Source organism: Labrus bergylta, chromosome 3 (genome assembly GCF_963930695.1).
Source record: "Labrus bergylta chromosome 3, fLabBer1.1, whole genome shotgun sequence".
NCBI lineage: Eukaryota > Metazoa > Chordata > Actinopteri > Labriformes > Labridae > Labrus > Labrus bergylta.
This window is the reverse complement of record NC_089197.1, coordinates 27,463,115-27,483,022: the sequence shown is the minus strand read 5'-3', so window position 1 is coordinate 27,483,022 and position 19,908 is coordinate 27,463,115. Positions and strand designations below refer to the sequence as shown.

Below are 19,908 nucleotides of genomic sequence, written 5' to 3'. Positions count from 1 at the left end.
ACTTGTGGAAAAACATAGTAACGCTATATATTCCAGCCAGGGTGAGTAGCAAACCACTTGAGATGCTCTTGTTCACGACCCAGCCTGTAGCAAAACAAACAGAGAGCTTTTCTCAGCTTCCTCTCAAATATTTGAGCAGACGCAGGTGTTAGGATGTCTCTCAGGACGGAATTTCCCTCTTTTCTGAAAGCATTAAAATAGCCTGTTTGAAGGGAATATCCTGTAATTCAGACATTACACTATTCCATTATTTTTTTCCCAATAATAAAAACAAATCCATTAAAAATACTGTCAAAATGTAACACCCTCTCAAAACCCAAAATAAGTCCATTACATTATAGGCTACATTTCACTCAATCCCCAATTTGTAGTCCTCGTGGACGACGGAGGTTTACGCGTGGACTACAAGGCATTTTGTCCATTTGTAATGACGCGTTTCCTCGTCGCTCCACCGTGGGATTATCTCCCACTCCCCTTTTACACACACGCTTACACACACAGACACAAACACACCGTGCCGCTACTCACACACTGTCCGGCCACTTGGAGGATATTGTGCTGCTCAGAGGCTGTCGGCTCGTGTGCATCTCGCTTGAAATGCTCCAGTAGAGGATCTGAAGGTAGGTCTGCAACCCCCGTAATCGGCTTATTCTGATGCCCATCTCCCCCTTTAACAGACTCGGGGATCTGTCTGACCTTCTCTGCGACCAAAAAGCTTCACAAGAAACCCACACATATACACACACACACACACACACACACACACACACACACACACACACACACACACACACACACACACACACACAGGCAGCGTTAGTATGCTGACTGCATTGCTTTTCAGTCCTCCTCTCTCCTTTCAATGTATCGATGCTGTAAGTTGCGTTTGGCTGCGTTGCTCATTAGGACCAACGCAACTTGAGGAGCCTTTAATTGTCGACTTCTCCACTTGCATCAGTGAGGGGGTTTAGGCGACTTTACGGACCACAGGGCTGCAGCAGGGGGGTGGTGGGTGGGGGGGGTTGACTGGTAAGGATTCTATGTTGGCAAAGCTGCTGTTTATGTAGCCGCAGGATTCAGCATGTGGACAACGAGGGGGGGGGGGGGTTTGGTGCTCGGTTTGGTGGGCTGTGAAGAGTCAAGGAGGCACGGAGAGTTCATGGAGGTTACGTTGCAATGGCCAGGGAGAAAAAGCAGCCTCCGCCATGTTCAGTTACTATCTCAGTCAAGCTGCCGACTTAACGCCACGAGCAATTGTTTCCAACTTTTCTTTTGTTTTCTGTTCACGAGGATCGGAAGCACGAAACGCACACATGAAAGGGCGGCCACCTGTGCCAAAGCGTGTGGCTGCTGCTGCGTTTAAAGCACCGGCACCGTGAAATGCATGCAGCCACACATTACAGCTCTTACATGCCGGCCGGTGAACATCAGAAAGCATGTAGGGTATGTGGGGGTCTTGTGTTTTTTTTTTTAAACCAGGAGTGTCATTTCCCTGCAGGTTCTTTGCTTGCCATTCCCTGGCAAACAGCCTTACATGCCCAGAGAAGCTCTGAGGGGAAAGTGAGGGTGCGACGTGAAGGAGAGCGTTCTCTGCAGCAGGTTATATTATTATAGAGTGGTGAGGATGGCTGCATGGATCGGCTCTGTTGCCACACCCCTTCACAGACAGGCTCTGATACTGTGCCATTTTCAACATTTAAAGGACCAATCACATGCTTCTCATATCTGTTATTATTACTGCAGGGGACCAAATGTATCCCAGGGGAATCGATCTGAATGAGCACTTGTTTGTGTGCCAAGTTTGTGCTCAAGGATCAATACACTCCCATGTTTGTATTGCAGTCAGTGGATCAATCCATTGCCCTGTGCCGGTGCTGTGAGCTTATAGGAGCCAGATGTGACAGTTCAGATGCCTGCGATGCTTGATGTGCAGGCGACTTTCTCGGGCAGTCTAACGGGAAAAGTAGACTGTAGACTGTAGCCTGAAGCCTCTCTCCCCCTTCTCCCCCCCCCCCTCTCTCTCTCTGTCCCCCACACACACTCACCCCCTTCCCCAGTCCCCCCCCCCCCCCCCCCCCCCGGCTTGTCAGAAAAAGACACATGACCTTATAGGCTGCAGGCTCCAATGTGTGTGTAATGCGTCTGGAACGAATGCTCCCCTCTGCCTGGTTTGTTACACATCCTCTAGGTATGTCTTAACTTCTGTCTGTGTTTGATGAGATCTTTTTGGCATTTCGGAATGCATTTCTTGTTTGAGTCCTCTGCGTTCCTGAAGTATGTTTTCCTATAAATCCATAGTTAATAAAGGTGCGCCGGAAACCGACACAGCACGAGAATGTCATCCCATATCCTCAGGTTGCCCTATGTTAAAATCTGTCCTTTCAAAATGGCAGCCCCCGTCTAATGAGCCGAGCCCCTACCCTGCACAGATCAGTTTCGCTTGTGTTTCATCTCTTCGAAAATGTCATTTTCCAGAGCCTCGTGTTTAACCGGCACTATCATCTGCTGCTAAATATGCAGCTCTGCCACCAGCCACAGCACTGATCATTTATTAAACTGACCAAACTCTCTCTGACTCTGCTGACATTAAAGCAGCAGTCAAGAGCTTTTTCATTATATTAGCAACGGCACTGACCTTTCAAAGATCGTGTTTATGCATCCATTATGTGTAGTTTGAAACAAATCTACTGAAAGTAGAGTGATCAACAAATACACTCATGATTGTGTAGCTGTTTAGTTATTTAGTGCTGAGATCAGCAGCAGGAAAACAGTTTTCTAAGGAAATGATGTCCAAGTGTACAATCTGAAAGGGTATTAACTGTTTAACATTATTAGGAGGCATTAAAACCCACTAACTAATGTCTGTTTAGTCAATACCGTAGATGCCCTTGAAATAGATAATAAGATACTATAGCAAACAATAAACTCTAAGTCCATAGCTTAGTCTATAGCGTTGAGACAAACTTTCATTGTCATGTTCTCCTGGTTGGTAAAAACCTTCATGGCTAATCTCATACGGCATTGAAAGGGTCACTCATCAGCTGCACACACAGTTAATGTATTGATCCGTCCCTTTTGTTCTGCATGAAAACAGGCCTCTACTGCCAGCTCAGACCACCGAGGGGAAGTAATGAGAGACCCATAATGACACTTAAATCACAAGAGGCACAATAGTAATACACAGAGACAACAGTTTATGTCTCAGGCAGGTAGCTACAGGAGTTGCTCAATTGTGGGGTATAGTCCACGATTCTTGGGAATAATGTAGCCTGTTTCCTGCAAGAGATGGCAAGAGTCAGGAACAGGCTATGCTCAGCTTTAAGCAAATGTATTGGTGACATACACTTAATCTGCTCTGAATGGTACAGCAACATGGTGAATTAACCAAGTCCACTCTGCTTATATCCCAGTGCAGATCCCAGTCGGCCACCTGGAACTAATCTTGTCTTTTTTTTTTTTTTTTGTCGTCTCAAAGCCTGAGAGGAAATTCTCGAAGGGTGTTACCAAGTTGATAAATGGGAATCCATTTTTCTCGTTGGCAACATGGGTAGATTGCCACATCTTTGTTTATTTGGCTGCTTTGGTTATATGTGATTGAACAATTAAACCCCTAGTGAAGGTTTTCTGTCTGTTAGGCTTGGAGCTGTTGTTGATAACGTTTAAGAGGGTAACTAACTCTTCATTGTCACCAAATTGACTTGGACTGACATCCTTAAGACTTTGAAATTGAAGCTTTAAAACTCAAGTCAATTTCGATTTTTTTTTTCTTTGATTTTTAAATAACTGCTGTAAAGTAGTATGAAACATTTACAAATTGCATTAGAAAAGTGTGTTGTGTAAATGTGCATTCTGTCTAGAGGTCTGCAGTGTGAGGGGGGAAATCGGTCTGAATGAAGGCGGAGGAATGTCTGGCCTAGTTCAAGTTAACAATATCACAGAATTTCACACTTTGTTGTGACCAAGCCAAGGCATGTGTAACCTTAAACATAAGAGTCAAATCACAAGATTCCAAGCAGGAACGCCTGTGAGAAAGAGGGCCCCTGTGTCTGGCTCTTCTAGACGTACAATCCTCACTTAGTTTTGAACAGTTTTAATCGAAAACACTTGAATCTTTCCCAATGCTCCTTCGTCCATGGACACAATATTTAATTAGAGGAAAGAAGCAGACTTAATTTGTGTTTGATTGAGAGATTGTATTAAAGGATAATCTTGTTTGAAAAGGTTGAGAAGCAATATCTATAAAAATGAAAACATTGATCATTTTTGCACATCGAGTTACAGATTGGAAAAGATTGTAGTCAACTAAGTGGAGATTTGTCCATCCCTTAATGCTGGTCATTGTTGGTTCCATGCAGCAGAAGACGCCTTCTTGGCAAATCCAATCTCCGCTCTGTTTTTTTTCCTCCCACCTCCCACTGAGTTCTGGTTTGCCTGCCTCCCACTCAGTCCACCGTCTTATGTTCATTGCATCACAAATATAAGCCAGTACAGCGACTGCCTGCCAGCAACATGAAGAACTAATTTTGCACGAGTGGCCTTTGCTAATTGATTGGTTTTATATTCCGGGTATGACTCAAGGATAGGAAATGTTCTCTCTGTGTTGTTGGTTTTTTTCCTGGTCTAAAATTAACCGTGAAGTATGTTTCAGGAGAAGCCGTCTGTGTGAGTAATACATGTACTGCAGCAGTCTGTGGATGTGGTTCAGTGTGAGCTGTGACGACATCCGTAGACCCTCAATCTGGTTTTAAAGACCAAATTGTGGTAATGTTTAGCAGTCTGGAGCAGCCGTTGCTGGTCTGGTTGTCATAGTGACGGAAGATGAAAACTCATGCTGCCTACTACCTACTACTCTAATCGAGTTGTTCATTTCAACTATTATACTATAAGAATAGAAGATTAACAAGCAAGTGAATGGTCACAGCAGTTTTTATTGTGTTGAATTGAGAACAGTGCCGTGGTTATCTAAACGTCCTTGAAATGTTTTGACCACAAATAGTTGTCCCTCCTGTTTTGAATCTTTTTACACGACTGAGCATATGATCGATAACGAGTACCATCTCTACCTCATCTATCAGGTTGTTGTGACCCAGAAGATGAAACAGGGTTATGACCTGAAACATCTCTGTGATGAAATGAGGGGAAGTCCTCTTGTTTAAGTTTGGAGCTCTGAAATGAAGACCGGCTATTTCTGTATTTAAGCGTCTTCTTTATTAGCTTCCCAGAACAGCTCGTCACAGGATTTGGAACATCTTTTTGGGCCATGAATATGTAAACACAGGCTTTAATGGTCTTTTTTTACCAATATGAAATACAATTTGGGTTTAGCCTCAAGTCATTCTTCTAACTCATGGACTTTAATAATTAATTAACATTTTTTTTGTCTTCTGTGCAACCAATAAAAACAAGCTTTGCTTAGTTGTGGTCCATGCTAATTATTAACATAATGAAGCACAAATTAGCAAAGAAAATGAAGCATCACGAATACTTATAAAATAGATAACTACTCATCTTGCCTCATTCAGGTTGAATACAAAACTTCAGTTACAATTTCAGGAGTTTAGGCCGATGCGTACTGTCATGTTGAACCCTGGCTGAAAGTGGATCTGCTCTGAAATGTGGTTCAAGTTGCAGCTGAGCTCTTCAGCTATTACTGGAGTGCATCTCTGGCAGAAATCCCTGCTGCCATGGTTGCCACCTTGAGGCCTCATGCCTCTTAGTCACCAGGGCAGAAATGTAACCTAATCAGGTGTCTGCTGCTCCCTGTACACAACCACAGCACACTGTGAGTGTGAACACAGTGTCGATTGGCTGTTTTGTAAGAAACCATGTGTGATTGAGCACCTGTGTAAAACGTGTGCGCTGTAATTTTCAAATGACCGTTTGATTCCTACTTCTTATGCTTTGGGAATTTTTATTTGATTGCAGTCCAGTGTGCGTGAGAGGAGAACATTTAGGTTTCCAGATTTCAATTGAATCTGCAATAAAGATGAAATCAAAATTGAGCATGAGTGATTTGAGCTTTGATAGTTCTGGCAGTGACATTGTATTATAAAGATGAAAACAATCCCAGTTGAGTTTCCTCTCTCACTTTGAATATTTTTTCAGCAGTTACCTATTAAGTGTATCTATTCCCAAATGTCATGAACAAATGGCGCTGTCATTGCTCAACCTGTTTGTACTTTGTTGACAAATTTCAGCATTAAATTTCATATCACTCATCAAACTATTTTCGTCCCTGTTGATGTTGTGGTTTGTGAAAGTTACCCCGTGCTGGAATTCCCCAGGAAGTGGCTGAGAAGCAGCATGGAGCTTTGTTGAGCAGAGCTGAGTGAACAATCTGGGAGTGCTGGAAATCTATCCCACCCCTCTGCTGCTCCTGCAGCCCGGGGCAGCTATTCTTGGTTTCTCTTGAGGATAAATTCTTGCTGCAAATATTTGGTACCCGACTTGTATGAGGGGGTTACTCCCCTCTGCATAAGGCAGAGGGACTAAAATGGTCCAAGTGTTGCAAAATAGAAAAGGGCCCAGCTGTTTATACGAGTGTGAAAAAGAGATTGTTTAAATCACAAGTAAGTTTTCAGTTAGATTTGAATGTTTAAACAATAAGCGGCTAGCCAAAATAATATTCTGCTATTTGTTATGCATGCTGTTATAAACTGATTTAGATATCTTAGCAGCAAATATTTGATCCACACATTTGAACAGATTGCAGACAGTTGTAGACTGAAGTTTAATTTACAAATACATCCCTTCTCTTTAGTGACCCAACTAAGAGAACTACTTTGCCAATTCCCTTTTTTTTCCCGCAATAATGGAGAGCAACAACTATTCTGTAAATGAAATTTTGTGGGAATACCAGTGTGGTAGCTGGAAATGACGTCAGCCCAGAGTTAACTGCGTCCCAGTTGCGAGTTGGCAAAAAGTCAGACAAGAAACATGGACGGCTCCGGGAGTACTACCTGTGTTTTCATTCATTACTGAAGGATAAAACTCAGTTTCTTTGTCACTTCAGAAGTAAGACGCTCTTGTTGCTGCTGTCATGTTTGTTTTGCTGACACGTCACTTTGCTGAGGTTGCTCCTACAGAGGAAGTAGACAGCTGTCAGATAGCGGGGTAAAGTACATGACCCACTATCCTGTGTTATTTTGGAGTTCTGCAGGTAGTAAAACAGGATATTGGTGCTTATCCTGATTTCTGAAATACGATGTTTACATGCAGAAAAACAAAACAGGATGCTTACAGAAACCTGATCGAAACTCGAGTCCATGTAAACGCACTCAGTGGAAATCAGAAAATTGTATTCTCTAAGGCTTGGCGAAGATTACCGTGATGACATCATTCTTTGTATGTTTATTTTTTTACATTGAACTCTTCGTCAGCTTTTCAAAGTGATAAGTATTTAGTTATTTTTTTGTATTGGAGTGCCAAATGTTCTGAATGTGTCACCATTGTACATTGGAAGCTGTTTGACTACAAGAAGTTGAAAATGTTTAAACCCATGCGTTGAAGTAGCTGTGTAAGCCGATTCTCTGCTGTGATATTTGGAAGCTATCAGCCATGAACTTATCTGAACCAAAGCTATTAATTGTGTTCAGTTAGTTTTCTTTTGTGTGACTGTTTGGTTTTCCCTGATCGCTTTGTGTTGGATGTGTCTCGCCTTGCCAACCTCTCAAACATTTCCAACCTTACGCTGCAGATTTCTATTGATGGATGGCACCAGAAATAGCCCTTTAAGTGGCTGTTAATGTATGACTGTTATACAATCATACTGCCAGTGCTCCTTGCCCTTGGCCAGAACCTCTCTGTCTGGAACAGGCTTGCTTTCACTCTCCGCGTCCCTCGAGGCCTCTGATGTTGCTTGATGAGTTTGAATAGAGCTATATAAGGGAAACCATTCTTTGTTTATTAGTTAAGGGAGAGTACATGGGAGTGTTGCCAGGCTTCTTAGACTAGAAAATGGGGACAGAGAGGAGAAGACGAAGCACCAATCAAACAGTGGCTATGTAGTCCTATAAACAGTGCTCTTTTTTTAAAGGCAGTGTAATGAGTATGGCAGCTGGCTTACATTACATGTGGAAAGCTCACTGTTCATCAGGTGGCTGAAAATAGCTTTTTATTTGTGTGCTGTGCAGTGGACAGTGTGTGTTAATGCAACAAGCCACAAGGATACATTAAGCTGTGTCCCAATGACTTCAAGTTGGAAACGCCTTCAGTTGACTTACAAGCAGCGGAGATTGTTGGATACATGCCATCCACCTGCTGCAGGCTGGTGGATGGTAGTTGGTAGGAATGTTGGTTGTTGCTTTGGTGCTTTTTTAGCCTATTAAACCTACACACTGCCGTCCAAGAAACGTTTACAATTTATTACAGTCCAGTGCAATAGGTGTCGTTATGCACATAGTTGGTTTGCAAATCCCCTAAGAAGAAGAAGAAGGAAGACGATACAACCATAGCAACCTCTTCATCAATTGGGCAACATTTGTTTATGTCTCGTGCGTATGGTTCGCTTTTGTTCCCACTGATCAAATGAACCGGACTTTGGAGTCAAGTTTACTGTATCTGGGCCCCGGGTCCCTAATGTGAAACGACCCTGACATGATGCCACAGGATGAGAGTGCTGAGTGATCGTCAGTACAACAGTATGACCTAAAGTGTGATTTTTGTTCTTGAAACAGTTCATGTCTCAATTAGAAACAATGAATCAGAAACAAAAGATTATGAGTTTGTCTATTTTATTATTCTGTCTGTTCCAGCAATATACCTCCACTTGTGTAGAACATGACTGCCGAAGAACACATAACATTTGCTTGCACTTTTTTTGGTACCTTTTGTGTGTTTTGGCTGAACCACTACTTTTAATTTTTTCTATATATTATATTTGATTAAATATTACTTGAAACTTGCTTACGTGTCAAACTACATGTCAACATGTCGTGCCTGTCGAAATACTTCCACATTTTAGTGGCCTATTTAAAGCAGTATCTGACAGGAATGAATGGTATTGTTGTTGTTGTCCACCTAATCATGCATGGCCATTGACTAGAACCGTAATCTGCATGTCGAAAAAATCTCAGATAAATCAGAGAAACTGCATATTTTATGATAAAGGTGCTGTTGTCAAAAGTTTGCACTCTGGAACACATTTTCTGGCATCCAAAACACAGTTGTCGTGCAAACAAACAACCAAAACTCAACCAAAGGTTACCTATTTTGGGTGAATTCCATGTGTAACCAGGGCCTAAGAAGGATGGGCTTGATCATACAGTACAAAAATGTCTAACTTAACTGAGACTGTCTGTCTGTGAAAGCACAGTATAACAACTTGTTAAAAAAAGCTTGGGTTTATTGGAAGAACAGTTGTTGTGGATGGTGAAGGCAAGTACTGGGGGTGGTATACAGTAAGTCATAAATTGCAATACTCACTAATACAGTTTGCAGCTGTAATAATTTATTCATTGAATTCACAACAGTTCACAAGAACTGTGTGTTGCTAAAGAAGGCCTGACCTTCAACTTGTTGAATTGTTTTTTTCTTGTTTGATTAAAGAGTGGAATTTGATGCTTCATAATTTCTATATTGATTTTCTGAGTCCACTCTCTGCAAATATTGCATTACTTCTGTGTCAAGTTTGATTCTAACTGAGACCATCCAATATATCATCATTTTCTGCTTTGCCAATTTAAAACAAGATTGTTTCCAATTTTCTTTTGAGCTGAAAGTTGGTGCACACAGTGTTTCATATCAACATGTCTATGGGGAGCTTGTTCTCCAGCTGGCAACGAGACAACTGTGGCATTGTCAGAATTCTCTCTTTAGATGGACTCAGGCGTTTTGTGTTTTGGACTAGGGGTAGAATGCCAGCCTTGTCCTCAGTCGTGTTACTTATCTCCCTAGTGCAGAGCACACCCTCAGGGAAATTACTCAGGGGGGGGGGGGTGTTCACCTTCCAGAAAACTTGATTGAATGTTTCTTCCTTTGAGGAAGGAATCCTGTTTGTTGCTTGAACTTCAAAATCAGGCATCCTCTCAGTCGGCCACAAGATTTATCTGGAAGGCTGGTAGGCGAACACCAGGTGGGAAATTCATTGCTGGCTGCTCCTAGGGAATGCACATGCAGTGCTGATTTTGAGTTGGCAACATGTGTAAGATAGTGGACATAAATGCCAGTTACAAGTGGCAGATGGGAAATAGGATTTTTGGTTATGATGTGTTTTCCCCCTGATGTCAAGTGCAGCTTGTTCTCTGATTGGAGTTGCTGTGGGAGCAGGTGAAAGCTGCAGAACAAACCTGGCATCCCTGTGTGCTTTGGACTGCCTCTCATTCCACAACTTTCTCTGACCTTGCAGAGCTGTTTTTTTTAAAGCAGGTTGTACACAAGCAACAGACACACACTTGTGTTTGTCTATTTTATGAAAGTAGATACAGAGGTGGTTGACACATTGTGTTTATGGCATAGTACAGTATGTGTTAACATATTGGTTAAAAATATGCAGATTTTATTTGGCTCAATGCTTACAATAAGATTGGAAGATAAAAACACTTGTATTTTTCCATTATATATGCTATACTCTATATTAAATATGCAATATTTATAAAGTCATGATACATACTATACTGGAAGCTAAATCACAAAAAAAACTATCATTAAAAGTTCTCCTTCGTGCTTCAGCATTTTGAGCTCAATGTTTTGCTTTCCGTGTCCTCAGCTTTACTGCTTTGTTTCACTCTCATGATCTTTGATCTTTGTGGTGGTATCCAACCTACTCAGCAGCCAACATGGCTACAAGTAAAGCTGCTGCTGCTTTAAAATAAGACATTTTATAGCAAAAAAAGGCCAACTCTATTACGCCTTGAATATATCCCAATGATGTTTGACACTTATGTTGCCCAAAAGCTAGCAACAAATCTGAAAAGGGAAGTGGTTGGAACTGTTTGAATACTTATCTTAAATGCTAGAAACGGCAAGCCTGGTGAGGCTGACATGGGAGTGTTTTTTTCACTTCCTTTCCCATCTCACTCCCAGAAAAATAATCCTGTCCCAGCCCAATCACGGGCCAGAATAAACAAAACACAAAATCCCATCCCAATCCTGGTAGTATAACTCCCTTCCCGTCCCACCCAACTACCATTTCATTTTTTTTTTTTTTTTTTAATTATTTCCACATATTCTTGGTTTGGCCAGTGTGTTGGCATTACTGATCATAGCTTACCTGTGGTAATGTGCCATAAGGATCTATTCAAAAACTGGGAGTAGCTCCTGTCTGACCCTAACAATAGAACAATAACCTATACAAGGATTGGATGGGTGCATCTCTACTAGTTACTTTAGTGCAGACTATAGTGACAGTGTTTAATCCTGGAGTCTAATCTTGCACATCCCTTGTGTCTGACAGTGACAGTTCTTATTGAAGACAACTTACTGAGAGTCAGCCCCTATGTCTTCTGTCACTGACTAGATGCAGCCTCTCTGGAGGTATGGTAACATAACTCTTCCAAATAGAAGACAGGAAGTGTGTAACTTTTCAAACCATAGACATAGCAATTCATCATCTTTGTCTACACATGTAACCTAAATGAGAAAATGAATATGGCGATGTGTATATCTCAAAATGTTGAAGACACCTTTAAGCATAGCAGAATGTTATACATGCTTAAACATAGAACATAGCACACTAAATATATGCTACTGGTCATTGTCACATTCTGGGCTGCACTTTATCTTTTTCTTTTTTGACTGTCAAAGTTCCACTTTAGATAGAAGTCTTCAGAGTTCACTGTAGTAATCCCAGCGTTTTGCAGCGTGAATTAATAGTGCTGGTCTCCTCCTTCCCTCCTGTCGCCTGCTTTTGGTGCGGTTGTGATATTCCTGCTGAAAGATAATCCATCCTGGAATCAGCCCCAGTCTGCTGACCGAGCAGGAAACGGTTGCAGCCCATCCCCCACCTCCTCAGCTCATCGACCACCACTGTGTATCCCTTCTTTAGCTCACCCACTGTTTTCCCTTTCTGCAGCCAAATCTTACCCCTATCTTACCCCTATCTGTATTTCACCACCCTGCCTCTCCTCTTCTCCTCCCAGCGGCTAGCAAGCATGTCAACACCTCAGTTGCAATCCAGTCGCATGAGTGAAATGTCACAGGTGTTTCCTTGCTTGGCTGTAAATCAGCACACACATCTGGTAAACACGTGCATATTGATTGATGGAAAGGATATTCACACCGCCTGCTTGACATTTTTGACATATTCTTTTATGGTGTTTTTATCTTGGTATCCTAAAAAATGGACTCCTCAGTCGTGATTTGTGATGATGGGAAAGGGTCCTTCTGACCTTTTATTTAGCTGGAGTTAAGTATCCCTGTCACTAATGCATCATGAGAAATTATCCACCTCAGATTATTTATGTGCAGTGTGGTATGATGCCTGAAGAGAAAAGTCCAGACTTTCAAGCATTTACTTCAGATAACTCTTTACGCTTATAAAGGACTTTTAGGTTATTATAATATTAAAACAAAGACCTAATTTTGATAAGGATCTCCCAGATCTTCCATGAAAATCAAATGAAAAACGAAAGGATCCAACTGTATCACAGTGGGGGACTGCAGTCTTCTGCAGAAACAAACAATACGTGACGGGACAATTTAACAAACATTTTTGAGAATTAACATTAATGCCAAATGTGTTCTTAATCTGTACAAATTATGCCGAATCTGCCTTCAGTTGACACTATAATGTCGTCTTTAGTATCGATGTGTTCTTTCTCAAACTGTTTTCTTTAAAAGCAAAGTCAGGACATTTACCATTTAAATGAGCTGCAAACATGGAAGAGACCTTGTGTGCCTGCCATTGCCATCTGACTCTCCAAACAATGCAGAGTATTTAATGTGTATGAGGTGAACTGGGAGCGGCTCCTCCCTGACCCTAACAATAGAACTGGACAACCAAGAGGCCAGGCTTTCACTTTGCAGACAGCAGTGAAAAGGGGGGGGGGCCTTGGAGTGGCTGGATTGTTCTCCCTCAATAGGCAGCCGCAGCCCTGTGAGGCCGTTTACCTCCCTTGTCATGTTTTTCTTCTTCTTCAGTGTTCCTGAGCCTCTGTCTGCCTCCCAGACTGCTCTTTAATTGGTTCTCCTGCCATCATCTTGCCCCTGGAATTGCACTGGACTTTTCAAAAGGGCAATAAGGAAAGTGTCACACCTATAAAGGCACTCATCCGTTAAGAAAAACCTTGACTTCAAAAAGCTGCCAATGGGAAAAGATAAGGAATGGCAGCAGAGCAGTGCTGTGTCTAATTAAAATGTATGTCAATCTGTATAGCTGTTGACTGGATTGGGTTTTGGAGGCCAGAGTGGGTGGGGCTACAGAGGCAGACAGTTAAACGTCTGCTCGCAGCTGTCCACCCAATGATCAGATTAAAGAGCTCCCATATCTCTGCGGCTGAGATGCTAAAGGCGATTAGGTCAGCAGCTCATTGAGAGGGCCAAATTGTCCTAATCTTCAGGACAGATCGAGTGAGACACTGCCTTTTAAACAGGCTTTTGATGATTCATTGTATCTTGTTAATGATCTGTGGTTGCCTAATGTTTTTTTAAGGGTCATGTTAGGTCATGAGTCAAAGAGTGAGAATATCTGTTGTTTGATCGTGAGACTCAGCCTACTTTTTTTTTTGTTCTTAATTGTGTACATGTTCACAAAAATGGTGCCCTTGAATGAAGTCAGATACTAAAAGTTCTTCTTGTGGAACTTATGTTGCCTTCTAATTAGCAGAGATGTTTTTTTTGTTTTTTTTTTGTTGATGCAGCATTTTTTTAGTGTCAGGCTTTAGCTGCATTGTTGAGGTACTTCCAGATTGCAGTCAGTGATTAAGCCATTTGGGTGGATCATCAAAACCAACTCGTACAGTGTAGTTTGCTTTCACTTTCACATACGATCCAGGTGGTGTTGGTGTTCATGCAGAGGGACCAGGCTGTGTAACCAGAGCACAGTATTTGGCGTGCAATATTAGGATTTGAATCAAGCTTCTCTGCTATGCTATGACTGCTTGGCAGCTGGTTTTTCGATGACCAGTCTCGCCCAACCCAACAGAAACGTCGGAGGCTTCCCTGGGAGGGGAAGGATAGCTTAACTTGTTGTGATGTGTGAACACTGCATGTGTTTGCAACAGGCTTGTGCAGAAGAAGTCTTCACTACTAGGTTTGATCATGGAATGTGTGAAGACTCTCAAGACGTGTTTTGTTGTTTTTTGCCAAATGAGGGACTTACTCTGTATGGTCATTTTGCACATTGTTAAAACAACAATTAAGATATTATCTGAGACAATATCACTCACTCATGTCATTTTAAGCCAAGCCTCTGCAATACATCCCATGACAACAGTCACAAGTGAGCCTCTTTTCCCATTGCTCTATATTCTGTGCAACAGCAATAATCTTGTTTTCAAGACCTGACTTTCAAGGTCAAACATTTTAATAGAATTTTACAGAGCAGAGTTTCTCCCACTGCTGGTTAATAAATAACAAAACAGACGGGTGTAATGCAAAACAAGTGAAACATTAGGGTGGGAAACCTGGTCAAAGTATTGAGTAAAATTGGCAAATAACACCAAAACTGTTTTCTATGTTCAGTACATAACATTTTCCTCTAAAATTGTAACACTTGTGTGTAGCTCTTTGCAGAGATTTAAGCTGGGGATATTCTTTGCCAGTTTGGATTGTATTGTGGAGGGTGTTGTTGTGTGCTGTGGCTGCTCAGAAGATGTAAGTAGGGCAGACTCACCATCTTTTTTTTTTTTCTGCTAAAGAAGAGAGTAAAATGCAATTTCCTTGGACTATTAGGGCGAAATGTAGCCTTCAGACAGCAATCACTTGGAATAGTATGGCAATGTGTTTCAAGACTATAAGGAAACAGCCCTCACCTAAATCCCCTGTTTTTCCCAATTTTTTCCATTTGCAACTGTTTCATGCTCACCCCAGTTTGGTATTGCCTTTTATACACAAATGAATTGTAACACTCAGAGTTTATGTCATGGAAATAAAAAACAAATATAAACACAATCTTTCACACCAGTCAATTTCCAACTCCTTAAGGGTGTCGTCAGTCCTGCACTTATGCTGCTCACCTTTTCTAGCAAAACCAGAATAAAAAGAAAAATAGTACTTCATCACCTTGAAATCATTGTAACGGAATCCCTGAAACTGTCACCTTTTTAAAAAAAGCTTAGCAGCAGAGCAGCAGGTCACACAACCTGCTTCACACAGGGGGCCAACTCACAGGCTAAAAGAAACAAGTGTTAACAGAAACGTAAACCACAAATGTAAACACATTGTGGCTTAACTATTCCGCCCACAAACTTTCCGGATGGGTTTGATTCCATTCTTGGACCTGGGTGTCGGCCCAGACGGGATGGTGGGGGGGTGGGGTGGGGGGGGGGGGGGGGGGGGGGGGGGGGGTTGTAATTGAATAGTAGCTGTTCGCTGGAGGGGCAGGGCCAATAACTGTGAATCTCTGCCCTCCTCCCAGAGGAGGGTGGAATAGTTGCCTTGTATAGAAGAGAGATGAGAGGGGGCTCTGTCTGCTGTGTGGTCCTTTTGTGTGTGTGTGCATCCGTGCCTATTTCTGTGTGTAAACGTGGCTGCGTGGTGTTCGATTTCCAGAGATTGTCCATACCTAGACCAGATTAAATGGTGCGTCTGGACACAGGGCTCCTGACCCATTGACCTCTGATGGGGGAGGCCATGTAACAGCTGTGTGTACGGTGTGTGTGTACGTGTGTGCGAGTGTGTGCAAGCTTACATGTGATGCAACAGCAACAGCTGTTCTCCAGATGTCCGACCCCCCCCCCCCCCCCCCCCCCCCCCCCCCACAAAAGCGGAAAAAGCACAAATGGATGAGGCTTCTAAGACTGAAGAGTTATAAATGAGGCTCAGAGTGTGTGACATCAGGTCTTCCTTTATTTTTGTATCTCTAAGAAAAAAATGGATTTGTAGATAAAATAACATTTAACACTGTTTTCTGGCTCCAATTAGAATGACAAGTTAAACAATAAATAAAAAAATGTATCAGCAACTATTTTCCCCGTAATCCAAATTATAATTTATTTGTTGTGTAATTCATTTTTAAGGGGGAATGATGTAGGATAGTTTCTGATACGGCAAGTTCCTTAGCTTTCTTACCGCAATATCTTGCAATGTTTAGTGCACCTTAAACAACATTTTGGATCATGTATTGGGGGTTGTAGTTTTCTCAGAGATTGTTATCACAATTAATGTTATAATGAAAGGTTAGCAAATTCTCAGTTACATTTGAGCTGAAAGGCAATTTAACCTTTTTGGTCGGCAAAACGATTTTTGCTTTTTTTTTTTAAATACTCTTAAAATGTTGCAGTTTTCCTTGTTTATTTTGCACGTTGGATAGTGCTTTTGCATGGATGCTTGTTCTATCTCTACTGTTTTGTGGGTTTCATTTTCCTGCAGGCTTATAAACTCTTCCTGATTAATGTGATTCTCGACAGGTGGCTCCCTGTGATAGGGCAGTGAGTAATAATTCCTCCACCGCACTGAGAACTCCCCCCTACATTTATCAAGTCCTGATCACATGGTCCCATTAAGCTAATTGTATCAGGGTCTTCTTCTTATCCATGGGACTGGAGGAAGACACCAGACAATTGGTTAGTGGGTTTAGTCAGTCTGAGCCGCAAGCTGTGATGTTTGCCATGATTTAGCACTTTAAATCAACAGCTACAGTCAACTAAAAACCGCATCATCATCCTTAGTTTGCTTTGCTCTTGTTGTTACTCAACACATTTCACACCATCTGTCCATTCTTTCTTATTTAGCTGAATTTCAAAGTCCCCTTAGTTGGTTTGAAGAGATGTGCACTGGACAAAAATTGTCACTTTGTCAATTTTGGGTTTTAAGTGAAGAGTTCAGTTTCAACATGATGTGCTATTCTGATACATAGTCTGGAGTACTGGCCAATGAGTACCCCTCTGACACTTTGGTACGAATTCATGTTATTAGCAAACAGCTATAAGTTATATCACCTTCACTGGATGAATGTTTCATGATCACTATAATTTTAGTATGGCCTATTGGCCTGTACATTTAATGAATCCTAACCCCCCAAACAACCAATTCACCAACACACAAGCTAAGCTAACGTAAGGAGCATTAGCATTCCTCTCCCCAAAGAGTGCCAGAGAAACCATGATTTTAAATACAGAACGATTAAATTTGAGCTTTTACACAATTTTAATATCTTAATTAAAACTTTAAAAAGTCCAACTTTTAGATATGTAATTAAAAAAAAAACACTGATGACTGACAATTTATTTACTTTAACGTTTAACACTTTCCTCTAGCAGAACACTGCCTTTCTATAGCTTCTTATCGAATGAACAAATAGGATGATATTGAACCAGTCATCTAGAAAAGTCATCATGGAAAGACGAAGATTGAACAATTTCCACAAATGCAAAACTAGTGGTGGGTGGGTAATGCTCCCCATCAGTGAACAGCTGCCATTCTATTTTTAAGGTGGCTTAGAGCAAAACCTTAGCCCCCAGTCCCAATTTGTTTTACTGTATCTGTATATGGTGACTTATAGAGCCCGACCGATTAATCTGCCAGCTGATGATATTGGCTGATATTAGCATTAGCACTAGCCTGGAGGCTATTTAAAGGTAGAGTCAGTCGCATTGATTCTTTGCAGTATTCAAACCAGGCCACTCCTCCTCGGCTCAGCACTACCAGAAGCTCACTCTCATACATAGTGTGTACATTTACTACTTGTACCTTCACTGCAAACACACCATCTCCCCGCCAAGAAACGCCCCGAGTCAACCTAAACAAACCAAATTGTGTAATGTGTTGCTTGGGCAGCTTTACTTCTGACAAATAATTTACGAACTAATACAAAAGTCTTTTGAAGGAATAAGTGACTGAACCTATCTTTTGATGTGCCTATATGCTTCATTTTTTCTCTTGGTGCCTTTCCCTTTCATTTACACCCTTCTTCAGTAGTTACCGGTAATATTAGTTGCCAATTTGACCTACATGTCATCCAGCTGTGTTTATGACATGAAGTTGCGAAGTCATAGTGACCAGCTTTATTAAAAAGCTCATTTTTGGAGCAGACACAAGGTGTTACCCAGGCACCATATTGTCTGACCTGTCCCCACTCTGTCCTCCTCTGCAGCATGTGATTAATGAAACTGCAGGACAAGCTGAACAATGAAGTCTCCAGTGGTACATTGTGCTTCTCAAGACTGCCAGTGGCAATGTGCCCCTGTGCCCCACCTCTGGAGACCCCTGGGGACCAGAGGAGTTTCCCCACTTATTCCATTCTTCATCACACTCATTTCCTGACTTTTTTTTCATCATGACAGGTCTAATCTTATGAAATATAGCAAACTTTATTTGACATTTCTAAGCACACAGTAACTTCTGGTGTCTGAGACATCTCATAATCTCGTACCCCGAGGTGATGTTTGCTAAACTCAGCATGTTGAATTTTGCTTACAGCAACCCCGACCCTCGGGCTCAGTGAGGAGAATTAAGGGAATGCTAATGTCTCCAATGTTGTGTGAGATAAGGTTTCTCTCTCCTCAAGCAGGTTTTGTTAAATTTTGGTGCTCGCATTCATTTTCCTGGAGGCAAAAGGCTTAGTATTTCTCCATTGTCACATCATTTTCAGTGCCTCTAAACGATTCCTTTTAAATTGTGTCGTTTGATCTGTAAGAAAGTTTACCTCATTTGTTGTAGTTTTCATATAATATGAGCCCCATTACTTGGTACTTTCACAACAACTTTCTACTCTATATTATAATAGAGTAGACAAACTGGGGTGTACAGTTCGAATAGTATTTAGTGTTAGCAGTCTCATTTAAATGTCAGAGATACTTCTTTAAACATTTTTCAACTCAATTTGAGCCAAACCGTTTCCTTGTAACATCAACTTCTGTTGTCTTTAAAAAAAAGGGGGAACTGATTTTATTCATTGAAGTCTGTTTACAGTGCTAACAGTTCTTGAGTATTATTATGGCATATGTCGGGGGAAAAACCATAGACTGTAAAAAAAAAAAAAACAGTAAGCATTTGTGTCCCCAGAAGGAGCTGTGCAAAGTATACGAAAAATCACTTGAAGTGATGCCATATTGTCGGCAACAGGATTTAACCAGGAAGGAATACTTAGAGTGAAAAAGATCTATTCATTTATTGATTGTGGGTCTCAAGTAAAACTATAGACACATTTTGATGGCAGATTTGTGGGAGCTGTCATATTGCATTTCCAGCCTTAATTATGGTGTTAGCTCAGTTTCTGCTGCTGACTGTGACAGCAGCTGTAATTGTTGGATTAATGAAACGTTAGACATCTGCTGATTAATAAACCTTAATGCATCTGCAGTGTACTCTTCAGGAGTTGTGGAGATTAAAAGGCTTTGAATTTATTTGAATTCACAGAGCTAGGAGGAAAACGTCTTCATATTACCAGAAAAAGTTCATTGTAAAAAGTCAGTTTGGTCCATAATAAGTTTTGCAGCAAATATAATTAACAGTTTAGAAAGTAATTTACAGTTAGACAATCACATTTAGAAACTGTCAGCACATGTGGAGGTGTTCAAATTAGCAGAAGAACTGTTATCTCTTTTTCATTGTTCTTTGATTGAGAAACACTCATGGAAACTATGATTTTATTTTTTATTTTTATTTAACCTCATCAGTGGATTTTGAAAAGTTAGTCACCCTGTAAATCAGTTAAACCCCCAAAAGGAAACCTAAAACTTTCCTCTCTGCCTGCTAATGTCAGCGAGTAAAAGGGACAGGTTGTAGTTTGGTTATGCTCTGATCTAAAGCTGGTCTCTGAGGCTGCCTGATGAGTAAACAGGAAGCAGTAAGATGTCATTAACAACCGTT

General features: G+C 41.3%; 1 protein-coding gene across 1 annotated transcript in view; it reads left to right on the top strand.

Annotated features, from left to right (window-relative positions):
* The first annotated feature begins 501 nt into the window (after window positions 1–501).
* The window catches only part of tln2a (talin 2a), an 88,934-nt gene continuing 69,527 nt past the window's right edge, over window positions 502–19,908 (top strand). The window contains exon 1 of the mRNA XM_029279281.2: window positions 502–620. The gene's annotated coding sequence lies outside the window, so the exon portion shown is untranslated. The remainder of the gene's footprint in view (window positions 621–19,908) is intronic.